This window comes from Telmatherina bonti (assembly GCF_933228915.1).
Source record: "Telmatherina bonti genome assembly, chromosome: 14".
Taxonomy (NCBI): domain Eukaryota; kingdom Metazoa; phylum Chordata; class Actinopteri; order Atheriniformes; family Telmatherinidae; genus Telmatherina; species Telmatherina bonti.
The window spans coordinates 4,311,680-4,330,911 of NC_136612.1; the positions used below are offsets into that span (position 1 = coordinate 4,311,680).

Genomic DNA, 19,232 nt, shown 5'->3' on the forward strand with positions numbered 1-19,232 from the left:
TGATGGGACATGATCGGACATGACGTTGAATAAAATGGAATGCTGAGACATGATGTGGAATGCTGGGACATGATGTGGAATGCTGGGACATCACTTGGAATGATGGGACATGGTGGGAAGTGATGTGGAATGTTGGGACATGATGTGGAATGATGGGACATGATGTGGAATGATATGAACATTATGGGACATGATGTGTAAGGATGGGACATGATGGGACATGATCTGGAATGATGTGGAATGTTGGGACATGATGTGGAATGATGGGACATGCTGTGGAATTATGGGACATGATTTGGAATGATGGGACATGATGTGGAATGATGGGACATGATGTGGAATCCATGGACATGATGTGGAATGATGGGACATGATGTGGAATGATATGGACATTATGGGACATGATGTGGAATTATATGGAATGATGGGACATGATGTGGAATTATGTGGAATGCTGGGACATGAAGTGGAATAATGGGACATGATATGGAAAGATGGGAAATGATGTTGAATGATGGGACATGATGTGGAATGCTAGGACATGATGTGGAAAGATGTGGAATGCCGGGACATGATGTGGAATGATGGGACATGATGTGGAATGTCGGGACATGATGTGGAATGATGGGACATGATGGGACATAATGTGGAATGCTGGGACATAATGTGGAATTATGGGACATGATGTGGAATGATAGGACATGATAGGACATGATGTGGAATGATGGGACATGATGTGGAATGATGGGACATGATGTGGAATGATGGGGCATGATTTAGAATGATGGGACATGATATGGAATGATGGGACATGATTTGGAATGCAGGGACATGATGTGGAATGATGGGACATGATGTGGAATGATGGGACATGATTTGGAATGATGGGACATCATTTGGAATGCTGGTACATGATGTGGAATGATGTGGAATGATGGGACATGATGTGGAAGGATGGGACATGATGGGACATGATCTGGAAAGATGTGGAATGTTGGGACATGATGTGGAATGATAGGACATGATGTGGAATGATATGGAATGATGGGACATGATGTGGAATGATGTGGAATGCTGGGACATGATGTGGAATGCTGGGACATGATGTGGAATGATGGAACATGATGTGGAATGATGTGGAATGTTGGGACATGATGTGGAATGCCGGGACATGATGTGGAATGATGGGACATGATCTGGAATGATGTGGAATGTTGGGACATGATGTGGAATGATGTTGAATGCTGAGACATGATCTGGAATGATGGGACATGATGGGACATGATGTTGAATGATGGGAAATGATGAGACATGATTGGGACATGATGTGGAATTATGGGACATGATGGGACATGATGTGGAATGATGGGACATGATGTGGAATGATGGGACATGATGTGGAATCCTGGAACATGATGTGGAATTATGGGACATGATGGGACATGATGTGGAATGATGGGACATGATGTGGAATGCTGGTACATGATGTGAAATGATGGGACATGATATGGAATGCTGGGACATGACGTGGAATGATGGGACATGATGTGGAATGATGTGGAATGCTGGGACTGATGTGGAATGCTGGTACATGATGTGGAATGATGGGACATGCTGTGGAATTATGGGACATGATTTGGAATGATGGGACATGATGTGGAATGATGGGACATGATGTGGAATCCATGGACATGATGTGGAATGATGGGACATGATGTGGAATGAAATGGACATTATGGGACATGATGTGGAATTATATGGAATGATGGGACATGATGTGGAATTATGTGGAATGCTGGGACATGAAGTGGAATAATGGGACATGATATGGAAAGATGGGAAATGATGTTGAATGATGGGACATGATGTGGAATGCTAGGACATGATGTGGAATGATGTGGAATGCCGGGACATGATGTGGAATGATGCGACATGATGTGGAATGTCGGGACATGATGTGGAATGATGGGACATGATGGGACATAATGTGGAATGTTGGGACATAATGTGGAATTCTGGGACATGATGTGGAATGATAGGACATGATAGGACATGATGTGGAATGATGGGACATGATGTGGAATGATGGGGCATGATTTAGAATGATGGGACATGATATGGAATGATGGGACATGATTTGGAATGCAGGGACATGATGTGGAATGCTGGTACATGATGTGGAATGATGTGGAATGATGGGACATGATGTGGAAGGATGGGACATGATGGGACATGATCTGGAAAGATGTGGAATGTTGGGACATGATGTGGAATGATAGGACATGATGTGGAATGATATGGAATGATGGGACATGATGTGGAATGATGTGGAATGCTGGGACATGATGTGGAATGCTGGGACATGATGTGGAATGATGGAACATGATGTGGAATGATGTGGAATGTTGGGACATGATGTGGAATGATGGGACATGATCTGGAATGATGTGGAATGTTGGGACATGATGTGGAATGATGTTGAATGCTGAGACATGATCTGGAATGATGGGACATGATGGGACATGATGTTGAATGATGGGAAATGATGAGACATGATTGGGACATGATGTGGAATTATGGGACATGATGGGACATGATGTGGAATGATGGGACATGATGTGGAATGATGGGACATGATGTGGAATCCTGGAACATGATGTGGAATTATGGGACATTATAGGACATGATGTGGAATGCTGGGACATGATGTGAAATGATGGGACATGATATGGAATGCTGGGACATGACGTGGAATGATGGGACATGATGTGGAATGATGTGGAATGCTGGGACTGATGTGGAATGCTGGTACATGATGTGGAATGATGGGACATGATGTGGAAGGATGGGACATGATGGGACATGATCTGGAACAATGTGGAACGCTGGGACATGATGTGGAATGAAGGGACATGATGTGGAATGATGTGGACATTATAGGACATGATGTGGAATGCTGGGACATGATGTGAAATGATGGGACATGATATGGAATGCTGGGACATGACGTGGAATGATGGGCCATGATGTGGAATGATGTGGAATGCTGGGACATGATGTGGAATGCTGGTACATGATGTGGAATGATGGGACATGATGTGGAATGCTGGCACATGATGTGGAATGATAGGACATGATAGGACATGATGTGGAATGATGGGACATGATAAGGAATGATGGGATATGATGTGGAATGATGGGACATGATGTGGAATGATAGGACATGATTTGGAATGCAGGGACATGATGTGGAATGGTGGGACATGATGTGGAATGATGGGACATGATGTGGAATTATGGGACAGGATGGGACATGATGTGGAATTATGGGACATGATATGGAATGATGGGACATGATGTGGAATGATGGGACATGATGTGGAATCCTGGGACATGATGTGGAATTATGGGTCATGATGGGACATGATGTTGAATGATGGGACATGATGTGGAATAATGGGACATGGCGTGGAATGATGGGACATGATGTGGAATGATGTGGAATGCTGGGACATGATGTGGAATCCTGGGGCATGATGTGGAATGCTGGGACATGATGTGGAATGATGGGACATGATGTGGAATGATAGGACATGATGGGACATGATGTGGAATGAGGTGGATTGCTGGGACATGATGTGGAATGCTGGGACATGATGTGGAATGCTGGTAGATGATGTGGAATGATGGGACATGATGTGGAAGGATGGGACATGATGGGACATGATCTGGAATGATGTGGATTGCTGGGACATGATGTGGAATGCTGGGACATGATGTGGAATGCTGGTACATGATGTGGAATGATGGGACATGACGTGGAATGATGGGACATGATCTGGAATGATGTGGAATCCTGGGGCATGATGTGGAATGCTGGGACATGATGTGGAATGCTGGTACATGATGTGGAATGACGGGACATGATGTGGAATGCTGGTACATGATGTTGGATGATGGGACATGATGTGGAAGGATGGGACATGATGGGACATAATCTGGAATGATGTGGAATGTTGGGACATGATGTGGAATGATGTGGAATGCTGGGACATGATGTGGAATGATGGGACATAATGTGGAATTATGGGACATGATGGAACATGATGTGGAATGATGGGACATGATGTGGAATGCTGGTACATGATGTGGAATGATGTGGACTGCCGGGACATGATGTGGAATGATGGGACATGATGTGGAATGATAGGACATGATGTGGAATGATGGGACATGATGGGACATGATGTGGAATGCTGGGACATGATGTGGAATGATATGGACATTATGGGACATGATGTGGAATGCTGGGACATGATGTGGAATGATGGGACATGATTTGGAATGATGTGGACTGCCGGGACATGATGTGGAATGATGGGACATGATGGGACATGATGTGGAATGCTTGTACTTGATGAGGAATGATGGGACATGCTGTGGAATTATGGGACATGATTTGGAATGATGGGAAATGATGTGGAATCCATGGACATGATGTGGAATTATATGGAATGATGGGACACAATGTGGAATGATGTGGAATGCTGGGACATGATGTGGAATGATGGGACATGATATGGAATGATGGGACATGATGTGGAATGAAGGGACATGATGTGGAATGCTAGGACATGATGTGGAATGATGGGACATGATGGGACATAATGTGGAATGCTGGGACATAATGTGGAATTCTGGGACATGATGTGGAATGATAGGACATGATAGGACATGATGTGGAATGATGGGACATGATGTGGAATGATGGGACGTGATGTGGAATGATGGGACATGATATGGAATGATGGGACATGATTTGGAATGCAGGGACATGATGTGGAATCATGGGACATGATGTGGAATGATGGGACATGATTTGGAATGCTGGTACATGATGGGACATGATCTGGAATGATGTGTAATGTTGGGACATGATGTGTAATGTTGGGACATGATGTGGAATGATGTGGAATGTTGGGACATGATTTGTAATGATGGGACATGATGTGGAATGATATGGACATTATGGGATATGATGTGGAATGATATGGAATGATGGGACATGATGTGGAATGATGTGGAATGCTGGGACATGATGTGGAATGCTGGGACATGATGTGGAATGATGGGATATGATGGAAAATGATGTGGAATGATGGGACATGATGTGGAAGGATGGGACATGATGGGACATGATCTGGAATGATGTGGAATGTTGGGACATGATGTGGAATGATGAGACATGATTGGGACATGATGTGGAATGCTGGGACATGATGTGGAATGATGGGACATGATGTGCAATCCTGGGACATGATGTGGAATTATGGGACATGATGGGACATGATGTGAAATGATGGGACATGATGTGGAATGCTGGGACATGACGTGGAATGGTGGGACATGATGTGGAATGATGTGGAATGCTGGGACATGATGTGGAATGCTGGTACATGATGTGGAATGCTGGTACATGATGTGGAATGATGGGACATGGTGTGGAAGGATGGGACATGATGTGGAATGCTGGTACATGATGTGGAATGATGGGACATGATGTGGAAGGATGGGACATGATGGGACATGATCTGGAACGATGTGGAATGCTGGGACATGATGTGGAATGATGGGACATGATGTGGAATTATGGGACATGATATGGAATGAAGGGACATGATGTGGATTATGTGGAATGATGGCACATGATGTGGAATTATGGGACATGATATGGAATGATGGGACATGATGTGGAATGATGTGGACAGCCGGGACATGATGTGGAATGATGGGACATGATAGGACATGATGTGGAATGCTGGGACATGATGTGGAACGATGGGATATGATGGGACATGATGTGGAATGATGTTGAATGCTGAGACATGATCTGGAATGATGGGACATGATGGGACATGATGTTGAATGATGGGAAATGATGAGACATGATGTGGAATTATGGGACATGATGGGACATGATGTGGAATGCTGGGACATGATGTGGAATGATGGGACATGATGTGGAATGATGGGACATGATGTGGAATGCTGGGACATGATGTGAAATGATGGGACATGATGTGGAATGCTGGGACATGACGTGGAATGATGGGACATGATGTGGAATGATGTGGAATGCTGGGACATGATGTGGAATGATGGGACATGATGTGGAATGCTGGGACATGATGTGAAATGATGGGAAATGATATGGAATGCTGGGACATGACGTGGAATGATGGGACATGATGTGGAATGATGTGGAATGCTGGGACATGATGTGGAATGCTGGTACATGATGTGGAATGATGGGACATGATGTGGAAGGATGGGACATGATGGGACATGATCTGGAACGATGTGGAATGCTGGGACATGATGTGGAATGATGGGACATGATGTGGAATGATGTGGACATTATAGGACATGATGTGGAATGATATGGAATGCTGGGACATGATGTGGAATGATGGGACATGATGTGGAATGATGGGACATAATTTGGAATGATGGGACATGATGTGGAATGATGGGACATGATGCGACACAATAGGACATGATGTGGAATGATGGGACATGATGTGGAATGATGGGACATGATGTGGAATTATGGGACATGATATGGAATGAAGGGACATGATGTGGATTATGTGGAATGATGGCACATGATGTGGAATGATGTGGACATGATGGGACATGATGTGGAATGCTGGGACATGATGTGGAATGATGGGATATGATGGGACATGATGTGGAATGATGTGGAATGCTGAGACATGATGTGGAATGCTGGGACATGATGTGGAATGATGGGATATGATGTGGAATGATGTGGAATCCTGGGACATGATGTGGAATGATGTGGAAGGCGGGGACATGATGTGGAATGCTGGGACATGATGTGGAATGATGTGGAATGCTGGGACATGATATGGAATGATGGGACATGATGGGAAATGATGTGGAATCTTGGGACATGATGTGGAATGATGGGACATGAAGTGGAATGATGGGACATGATGTGGAATGATGGAACATAATGCGACATGATGGGACATGATGCGGAATGATGGGACATGATGTGGAATGATGGGACATGATGTGGAATGCTGGGACATGATGTGGAATGATGGAACATGATGTGGAATGCCGGGACATGATGTGGAATGATGGGACATGATGTGGAATGCTGGTAGATGATGTGGAATGCTGGTACATGATGTTGGATGATGGGACATGATGTGGAAGGATGGGACATGATGGGACATGATCTGGAATGATGTGGAATCCTGGGACATGATGTGGAATGCTGGTACATGATGTGGAATGATGGGACATGACGTGGAATGCTGGTACATGATGTTGGATGATGGGACATGATGTGGAATGATATGGACATAATGGGACATGATGTGGAATGCTGGTACATGATGTTGGATGATGGGACATGATGTGGAAGGATGGGACATGATGGGACATTATCTGGAATGATGTGGAATCCTGGGACATGATGTGGAATGCTGGTACATGATGTGGAATGATGGGACATGACGTGGAATGCTGGTACATGATGTTGGATGATGGGACATGATGTGGAATGCTGGGACATGATGTGGAATGCTGGTACATGATGTGGAATGATGGGACATGATGTGGAATGCTGGTACATGATGTTGGATGATGGGACATGATGTGGAATGATATGGACGTTATGGGACAAGATGTGGAATGATATGGACATTATGGGACATGATGTGGAATGATATGGAATGATGGGACATGATGTGGAATGATGTGGACATTATGGGACATGATGTGGAATGATATGTACATTATGGGACATGATGTGAAATGATATGGAATGATGGGACATAATCTGGAATGATGTGGAATGTTGGGACATGATGTGGAATGATGGGACATGATGTGGAATGATATGGACATTATGGGACATGATGTGGAATGATATGGAATGATGGGACATGATGTGGAATGATGTGGAATGCTGGGGCATGATGTGGAATGATGGGACATGATATGGAATGATGGGACATGATGGAACATGATGTGGAATGATGGGACATGATGTGGAATGATGGGACATGATGTGGAATGATGGGACATGATGGGAAATGATGTGGAATGCTGGGACATGATGTGGAATGATATGGACATTATGGGACATGATGTGGAATGCTGGGACATGATGTGGAATGATGGGACATGATATGGAATGATGGGACATGATTTGGAATGCTGGGACATGATGTGGAATGATGGGACATGATATGGAATGATGGGACATGATTTGGAATGATGGGACATGATGGAACATGATGTGGAATGATGGGACATGATGTGGAATGATGTGGACTGCCGGGAAATGATGTGGAATGATGGGACATGATGTGGAATGATGGGACATGATGGGACATGATGTGGAATGCTGGGACATGATGTGGAATGATATGGACATTATGGGACATGATGTGGAATGCTGGGACATGATGTGGAATGATGGGACATGATTTGGAATGATGGGACATGATGGAACATGATGTGGAATGATGAGACATGATGTGGAATTATGGGACATGATTTGGAATGATGGGACATGATGGGGAATTATGGGACATGATATGGAATAATGGGACATGATGTGGAATGATGGGACAGGATGTGGAATGATGTGGAATGCTGGGACATGATATGGAATAATGGGACATGATGTGGAATGATGGGACATGATGTGGAATGATGGGACATGATATGGAATGATGGGACATGATGGAACATGATGTGGAATGATGGGACATGATGTGGAATGATGGGACATGATGTGGAATGATAGGACATGATGTGGAATGATGGGACATGATGGGACATGATGTGGAATGCTGGGACATGATGTGGAATGATATGGACATTATGGGACATGATGTGGAATGCTGGGACATGATGTGGAATGATGAGACATGATTTGGAATGATGGGACATGATGGAACATGATGTGGAATGATGGGACATGATGTGGAATGCTGGGACATGATGTGGAATGATGGGACATGACATGGAATGATGGGACATGATTTGGAATGATGGGACATGATGGGGAATTATGGGACATGATATGGAATAATGGGACATGATGTGGAATGATGGGACAGGATGTGGAATGATGTGGACTGCCGGGACATGATGTGGAATGATGGGACATGATATGGAATGATGGGACATGATTTGGAATGATGGGACATGATGTGAAATGATGGGACATGATGTGGAATGCTGGGACATGACGTGGAATGATGGGACATGATGTGGAATGCTGGGACATGATGTGAAATGATGGGACATGATGTGGAATGCTGGGACATGACGTGGAATGATGGGACATGATGTGGAATGATGTGGAATGCTGGGACATGATGTGGAATGATGGGACATGATGTGGAATGCTGGGACATGACGTGGAATGATGGGACATGATGTGGAATGCTGGGACATGATGTTGAAGGATGGGACATGATGGGACATGATCTGGAACGATGTGGAATGCTGGGACATGATGTGGAATGATGGGACATGATGTGGAATGATGTGGACATTATAGGACATGATGTGGAATGATATGGAATGCTGGGACATGATGTGGAATGATGGGATATGATGGGACATGATGTGGAATGATGGGACATAATTTGGAATGATGGGACATGATGTGAAATGATGGGACATGATATGGAATGCTGGGACATGATGTGGAATGATGGGACATGATGTGGAATGCTGGGACATGATGTGGAATGCTGGTACATGATGTGGAATGATGGGACATGATGTGGAAGGATGGGACATGATGGGACATGATCTGGAACGATGTGGAATGCTGGGACATGATGTGGAATGATGGGACATGATGTGGAATGATGTGGACATTATAGGACATGATGTGGAATGATATGGAATGCTGGGACATGATGTGGAATGATGGGACATGATGTGGAAAGATGGGACATAATTTGGAATGATGGGACATGATGTGGAATGATGGGACATGATGCGACACAATAGGACATGATGTGGAATGCTGGTACATGATGTGGAATGATGGGACATGATGTGGAATTATGGGACATGATATGGAATGAAGGGACATGATGTGGATTATGTGGAATGATGGCACATGATGTGGAATGATGTGGACATGATGGGACATGATGTGGAATGCTGGGACATGATGTGGAATGATGTGGAATGCTGAGACATGATGTGGAATGCTGGGACATGATGTGGAATGATGGGATATGATGTGGAATGATGTGGAATCCTGGGACATGATGTGGAATGATGTGGAATGCTGGGACATGATGTGGAATGCTGGGACATGATGTGGAATGATGGGATATGATGTGGAATGATGTGGAATCCTGGGACATGATGTGGAATGATGTGGAATGCTGGGACATGATGTGGAATGCTGGGACATGATGTGGAATGATGTGGAATGCTGGGACATGATATGGAATGATGGGACATGATGGGAAATGATGTGGAATCTTGGGACATGATGTGGAATGATGGGACAGGATGTGGAATGATGTGGAATGCTGGGACATGAAGTGGAATGATGGGACATGATGTGGAATGATGGAACATAATGCGACATGATGGGACATGATGCGGAATGATGGGACATGATGTGGAATGATGGGACATGATGTGGAATGCTGGGACATGATGTGGAATGATGGAACATGATGTGGAATGCCGGGACATGATGTGGAATGATGGGACATGATCTGGAATGATGTGGATTGCTGGGACATGATGTGGAATGCTGGTAGATGATGTGGAATGATGGGACATGATGTGGAATGCTGGTACATGATGTTGGATGATGGGACATGATGTGGAAGGATGGGACATGATGGGACATGATCTGGAATGATGTGGAATTCTGGGACATGATGTGGAATGCTGGTACATGATGTGGAATGATGGGACATGACGTGGAATGCTGGTACATGATGTTGGATGATGGGACATGATGTGGAATGATATGGACATAATGGGACATGATGTGGAATGCTGGTACATGATGTTGGATGATGGGACATGATGTGGAAGGATGGGACATGATGGGACATGATCTGGAATGATGTGGAATCCTGGGACATGATGTGGAATGCTGGTACATGATGTGGAATGATGGGACATGACGTGGAATGCTGGTACATGATGTTGGATGATGGGACATGATGTGGAATGCTGGGACATGATGTGGAATGCTGGTACATGATGTGGAATGATGGGACATGATGTGGAATGCTGGTACATGATGTTGGATGATGGGACATGATGTGGAATGATATGGACATTATGGGACATGATGTGGAATGATATGGAATGATGGGACATGATGTGGAATGATGTGGACATTATGGGGCATGATGTGGAATGATATGTACATTATGGGACATGATGTGAAATGATATGGAATGATGGGACATGATCTGGAACGATGTGGAATGCTGGGACATGATGTGGAATGATGTGGACATTATAGGACATGATGTGGAATGATATGGAATGCTGGGACATGATGTGGATTGATGGGACATGATGTGGAATGATGGGACATAATTTGGAATGATGGGACATGATGTGGAATGATGGGACATGATGCGACACAATAGGACATGATGTGGAATGATGGGACATGATGTGGAATGATGGGACATGATGTGGAATTATGGGACATGATATGGAATGAAGGGACATGATGTGGATTATGTGGAATGATGGCACATGATGTGGAATGATGTGGACATGATGGGACATGATGTGGAATGCTGGGACATGATGTGGAATGATGGGATATGATGGGACATGATGTGGAATGATGTGGAATGCTGAGACATGATGTGGAATGCTGGGACATGATGTGGAATGATGGGATATGATGTGGAATGATGTGGAATCCTGGGACATGATGTGGAATGATGTGGAATGCTGGGACATGATGTGGAATGCTGGGACATGATGTGGAATGATGTGGAATGCTGGGACATGATATGGAATGATGGGACATGATGGGAAATGATGTGGAATCTTGGGACATGATGTGGAATGATGGGACAGGATGTGGAATGATGGGACATGATGTGGAATGATGTGGAATGCTGGGACATGAAGTGGAATGATGGGATATGATGTGGAATGATGGAACATAATGCGACATGATGGGACATGATGCGGAATGATGGGACATGATGTGGAATGATGGGACATGATGTGGAATGCTGGGACATGATGTGGAATGATGGAACATGATGTGGAATGCCGGGACATGATGTGGAATGATGGGACATGATCTGGAATGATGTGGATTGCTGGGACATGATGTGGAATGCTGGTAGATGATGTGGAATGATGGGACATGATGTGGAATGCTGGTACATGATGTTGGATGATGGGACATGATGTGGAAGGATGGGACATGATGGGACATGATCTGGAATGATGTGGAATCCTGGGACATGATGTGGAATGCTGGTACATGATGTGGAATGATGGGACATGACGTGGAATGCTGGTACATGATGTTGGATGATGGGACATGATGTGGAATGATATGGACATAATGGGACATTATGTGGAATGCTGGTACATGATGTTGGATGATGGGACATGATGTGGAAGGATGGGACATGATGGGACATGATCTGGAATGATGTGGAATCCTGGGACATGATGTGGAATGCTGGTACATGATGTGGAATGATGGGACATGACGTGGAATGCTGGTACATGATGTTGGATGATGGGACATGATGTGGAATGCTGGGACATGATGTGGAATGCTGGTACATGATGTGGAATGATGGGACATGATGTGGAATGCTGGTACATGATGTTGGATGATGGGACATGATGTGGAATGATATGGACATAATGGGACATGATGTGGAATGCTGGTACATGATGTTGGATGATGGGACATGATGTGGAAGGATGGGACATGATGGGACATGATCTGGAATGATGTGGAATGATGGGACATGATGTGGAATGATGTGGACATTATGGGACATGATGTGGAATGATATGTACATTATGGGACATGATGTGAAATGATATGGAATGATGGGACATAATCTGGAATGATGTGGAATGTTGGGACATGATGTGGAATGATGGGACATGATGTGGAATGATATGGACATTATGGGACATGATGTGGAATGATATGGAATGATGGGACATGATGTGGAATGATGTGGAATGCTGGGGCATGATGTGGAATGATGGGACATGATATGGAATGTTGGGACATGATGGAACATGATGTGGAATGATGGGACATGATGTGGAATGATGGGACATGATGGGAAATGATGTGGATTGCTGGGACATGATGTGGAATGATATGGACATTATGGGACATGATGTGGAATGCTGGGACATGATGTGGAATGATGGGACATGATATGGAATGATGGGACATGATGTGGAATGCTGGGACTTGAAGTGGAATGATGGGATATGATGTGGAATGATGGAACATAATGCGACATGATGGGACATGATGCGGAATGATGGGACATGATGTGGAATGATGGGACATGATGTGGAATGCTGGGACATGATGTGGAATGATGGAACATGATGTGGAATGCCGGGACATGATGTGGAATGATGGGACATGATCTGGAATGATGTGGATTGCTGGGACATGATGTGGAATGCTGGTAGATGATGTGGAATGATGGGACATGATGTGGAATGCTGGTACATGATGTTGGATGATGGGACATGATGTGGAAGGATGGGACATGATGGGACATGATCTGGAATGATGTGGAATCCTGGGACATGATGTGGAATGCTGGTACATGATGTGGAATGATGGGACATGACGTGGAATGCTGGTACATGATGTTGGATGATGGGACATGATGTGGAATGATATGGACATAATGGGACATTATGTGGAATGCTGGTACATGATGTTGGATGATGGGACATGATGTGGAAGGATGGGACATGATGGGACATGATCTGGAATGATGTGGAATCCTGGGACATGATGTGGAATGCTGGTACATGATGTGGAATGATGGGACATGACGTGGAATGCTGGTACATGATGTTGGATGATGGGACATGATGTGGAATGCTGGGACATGATGTGGAATGCTGGTACATGATGTGGAATGATGGGACATGATGTGGAATGCTGGTACATGATGTTGGATGATGGGACATGATGTGGAATGATATGGACATAATGGGACATGATGTGGAATGCTGGTACATGATGTTGGATGATGGGACATGATGTGGAAGGATGGGACATGATGGGACATGATCTGGAATGATGTGGAATGATGGGACATGATGTGGAATGATGTGGACATTATGGGACATGATGTGGAATGATATGTACATTATGGGACATGATGTGAAATGATATGGAATGATGGGACATAATCTGGAATGATGTGGAATGTTGGGACATGATGTGGAATGATGGGACATGATGTGGAATGATATGGACATTATGGGACATGATGTGGAATGATATGGAATGATGGGACATGATGTGGAATGATGTGGAATGCTGGGGCATGATGTGGAATGATGGGACATGATATGGAATGTTGGGACATGATGGAACATGATGTGGAATGATGGGACATGATGTGGAATGATGGGACATGATGGGAAATGATGTGGATTGCTGGGACATGATGTGGAATGATATGGACATTATGGGACATGATGTGGAATGCTGGGACATGATGTGGAATGATGGGACATGATATGGAATGATGGGACATGATGTGGAATGCTGGGACTTGATGTGGAATGATGGGACGTGATATGGAATGATGGGACATGATTTGGAATGATGGGACATGATGGAACATGATGTGGAATGATGGGACATGATGTGGAATGATGGGACATGATGGGAAATGATGTGGATTGCTGGGACATGATGTGGAATGATATGGACATTATGGGACATGATGTGGAATGCTGGGACATGATGTGGAATGATGGGACATGATATGGAATGATGGGACATGATGTGGAATGCTGGGACTTGATGTGGAATGATGGGACGTGATATGGAATGATGGGACATGATTTGGAATGATGGGACATGATGGAACATGATGTGGAATGATGGGACATGATGTGGAATGATGGGACATGATGTGGAATGATGGGACATGATGGGACATGATGTGGAATGCTGGGACATGATGTGGAATGATATGGACATTATGGGACATGATGTGGAATGCTGGGACATGATGTGGAATGATGGGACATGATTTGGAATGATGGGACATGATGGAACATGATGTGGAATGATGAGACATGATGTGGAATTATGGGACATGATTTGGAATGATGGGACATGATGGGGAATTATGGGACATGATATGGAATAATGGGACATGATGTGGAATGATGGGACAGGATGTGGAATGATGTGGAATGCTGGGACATTATATGGAATAATGGGACATGATGTGGAATGATGGGACATGATGTGGAATGATGTGGAATGATGGGACATGATATGGAATGATGGGACATGATGGAACATGATGTGGAATGATGGGACATGATGTGGAATGATGGGACATGATGTGGAATGATAGGACATGATGTGGAATGATGGGACATGATGGGACATGATGTGGAATGCTGGGACATGATGTGGAATGATATGGACATTATGGGACATGATGTGGAATGCTGGGACATGATGTGGAATGATGGGACATGATTTGGAATGATGGGACATGATGGAACATGATGTGGAATGATGGGACATGATGTGGAATGCTGGGACATGATGAGGAATGATGGGACATGATATGGAATGATGGGACATGATTTGGAATGATGGGACATGATGGGGAATTATGGGACATGATATGGAATAATGGGACATGATGTGGAATGATGGGACAGGATGTGGAATGATGTGGACTGCCGGGACATGATGTGGAATGATGGGACATGATATGGAATGATGGGACATGATTTGGAATGATGGGACATGATGGAACATGATGTGGAATGATAGGACATGATTTGGAATGATGGGACATGATGGAACATGATGTGGAATGATGAGACATGATGTGGAATTATGGGACATGATTTGGAATGATGGGACATGATGGGGAATTATGGGACATGATATGGAATAATGGGACATGATGTGGAATGATGGGACAGGATGTGGAATGATGGGACATGATGTAAAATGATGGGACATGATGTGGAATGACGGGACATGATGTGGAATGATGTGGACTGCTGGACATGATGTGGAATGCTGGGACATGATGTGGAATGCTGGGACATGATGTGGAATTCTGGGACATGATGTGGAATGATGGGACATGATGGGACACATTAGGACATGATGTGGAATGATGGGACATGATGTGGAATGATGTGGAATGATGTGGAATGATGGGACATGATGTGGAATGATGGGACATGATGGGACATGATGTAGAATGATGGGACATGATGTGGAATGATGGGACATGATGGGACATGATGTAGAATGATGGGACATGATGGGACATGATGTGGAATGATGGGACATGATGGGACATGATGTGGAATGATGGGACATGATGGGACATGATGGGACATGATAGGACATGATGGGACATGATGTGGAATGATGGGACATGATGGGACATGATGGGACATGATGTGGAATGATGGGACATGATGTGGAATGATGGGACATGATGGGACATGATGTGGAATGATAGGACATGATGTGGAATGATGGGACATGATGGGACATGATGTGGAATGATATGGACATTATGGGACATGATGTGGAATGATGGGACATGATGGGACATGATGTGGAATGATAGGACATGATGTGGAATGATGGGACATGCTGGGACATGATGTGGAATGATATGGACATTATGGGACATGATGTGGAATGCTGGGACATGATTTGGAATGATGGCACATGATGGAACATGATGTGGAATGATGAGACATGATGTGGAATTATGGGACATGATTTGGAATGATGGGACATGATGGGGAATTATGGGACATGATATGGAATAATGGGACATGATGTGGAATGATGGGACAGGATGTGGAATGATGTGGAATGCTGGGACATGATGTGGAATGATGGGACATGATATGGAATGATGGGACATGATGGAACATGATGTGGAATGATGGGACATGATGTGGAATGATGGGACATGATGTGGAATGATAGGACATGATGTGGAATGCTGGGACATGATGTGGAATGATATGGACATTATGGGACATGATGTGGAATGCTGGGACATGATGTGGAATGATGGGACATGATATGGAATGATGGGACATGATTTGGAATGATGGGACATGATGGAACATGATGTGGAATGATGGGACATGATGTGGAATGCTGGGACATGATGTGGAATGATGGGACATGATATGGAATGATGGGACATGATTTGGAATGATGGGACATGATGGAACATGATGTGGAATGATGGGACATGATGTGGAATGATGTGGACTGCCGGGACATGATGTGGAATGATGGGACATGATGGGACATGATGTGGAATGATAGGACATGATGTGGAATGATGGGACATGATGGGACATGATGTGGAATGCTGGGACATGATGTGGAATGATATGGACATTATGGGACATGATGTGGAATGCTGGGACATGATGTGGAATGATGGGACATGATTTGGAATGATGGGACATGATGGAACATGATGTGGAATGATGAGACATGATGTGGAATTATGGGACATGATTTGGAATGATGGGACATGATGGGGAATTATGGGACATGATATGGAATAATGGGACATGATGTGGAATGATGGGACAGGATGTGGAATGATGTGGACTGCCGGGACATGATGTGGAATTCTGGGACATGATGTGGAATTCTGGGACATGATGTGGAATGATGGGACATGATGTGGAATGACGGGACATGATGTGGAATGATGTGGACTGCCGGACATGATGTGGAATGCTGGGACATGATGTGGAATGCTGGGACATGATGTGGAATGCTGGGACATGATGTGGAATTCTGGGACATGATGTGGAATGATGGGACATGATGGGACACATTAGGACATGATGTGGAATGATGGGACATGATGTGGAATGATGTGGAATGATGTGGAATGATGGGACATGATGTGGAATGATGGGACATGATGTGGAATGATGTGGAATGATGTGGAATGATGGGACATGATGTGGAATGATGGGACATGATGGGACATGATGTAGAATGATGGGACATGATGTAGAATGATGGGACATGATGGGACATGATGTAGAATGATGGGACATGATGGGACATGATGTGGAATGATGGGACATGATGGGACATGATGTGGAATGATGGGACATGATGGGACATGATAGGACATGATGGGACATGATGTGGAATGATGGGACATGATGGGACATGATGTGGAATGATGGGACATGATGGGACATGATGGGACATGATGTGGAATGATGGGACATGATGGGACATGATGTGGAATGATGGGACATGATGGGACATGATGGGACATGATGTGGAATGATGGGACATGATGGGACATGATGGGACATGATGTGGAATGATGGGACATGATGGGACATGATGTGGAATGATGGGACATGATGGGACATGATGTGGAATGATGGGACATGATGGGACATGATGTGAAATGATGTGGAATGATGGGACATGATGGGACATGATGGGACATGATGTGGAATGATGGGACATGATGGGACATGATGGGACATGATGTGGAATGATGGGACATGATGGGACATGATGGGACATGATGTGAAATGATGTGGAATGATGGGACATGATGGGACATGATGGGACATGATGTGGAATGATGGGACATGATGTGAAATGATGGGACATGATGTGAAATGATGTGGATTGATAGGACATGATGGGACATGATGGGACATGATGTGAAATGATGTGGAATGATGGGACATGATGGGACATGATGGGACATGATGTGGAATGATGGGACATGATGTGAAATGATGGGACATGATGGGACATGATGTGGAATGATGGGACATGATGGGACATGATGTGGAATGATGGGACATGATGTGAAATGATGGGACATGATGGGACATGATGTGGAATG

General features: G+C 44.5%; 1 protein-coding gene across 1 annotated transcript in view; it reads right to left on the reverse strand.

The window, feature by feature from the left end:
- The window catches only part of LOC306765239 (chaperone Ric-8A-like), a gene marked incomplete at both ends in the record, with an annotated part of 103,402 nt that overhangs the window by 64,214 nt on the left and 19,956 nt on the right, over nt 1–19,232 (reverse strand). The window lies entirely within an intron of this gene.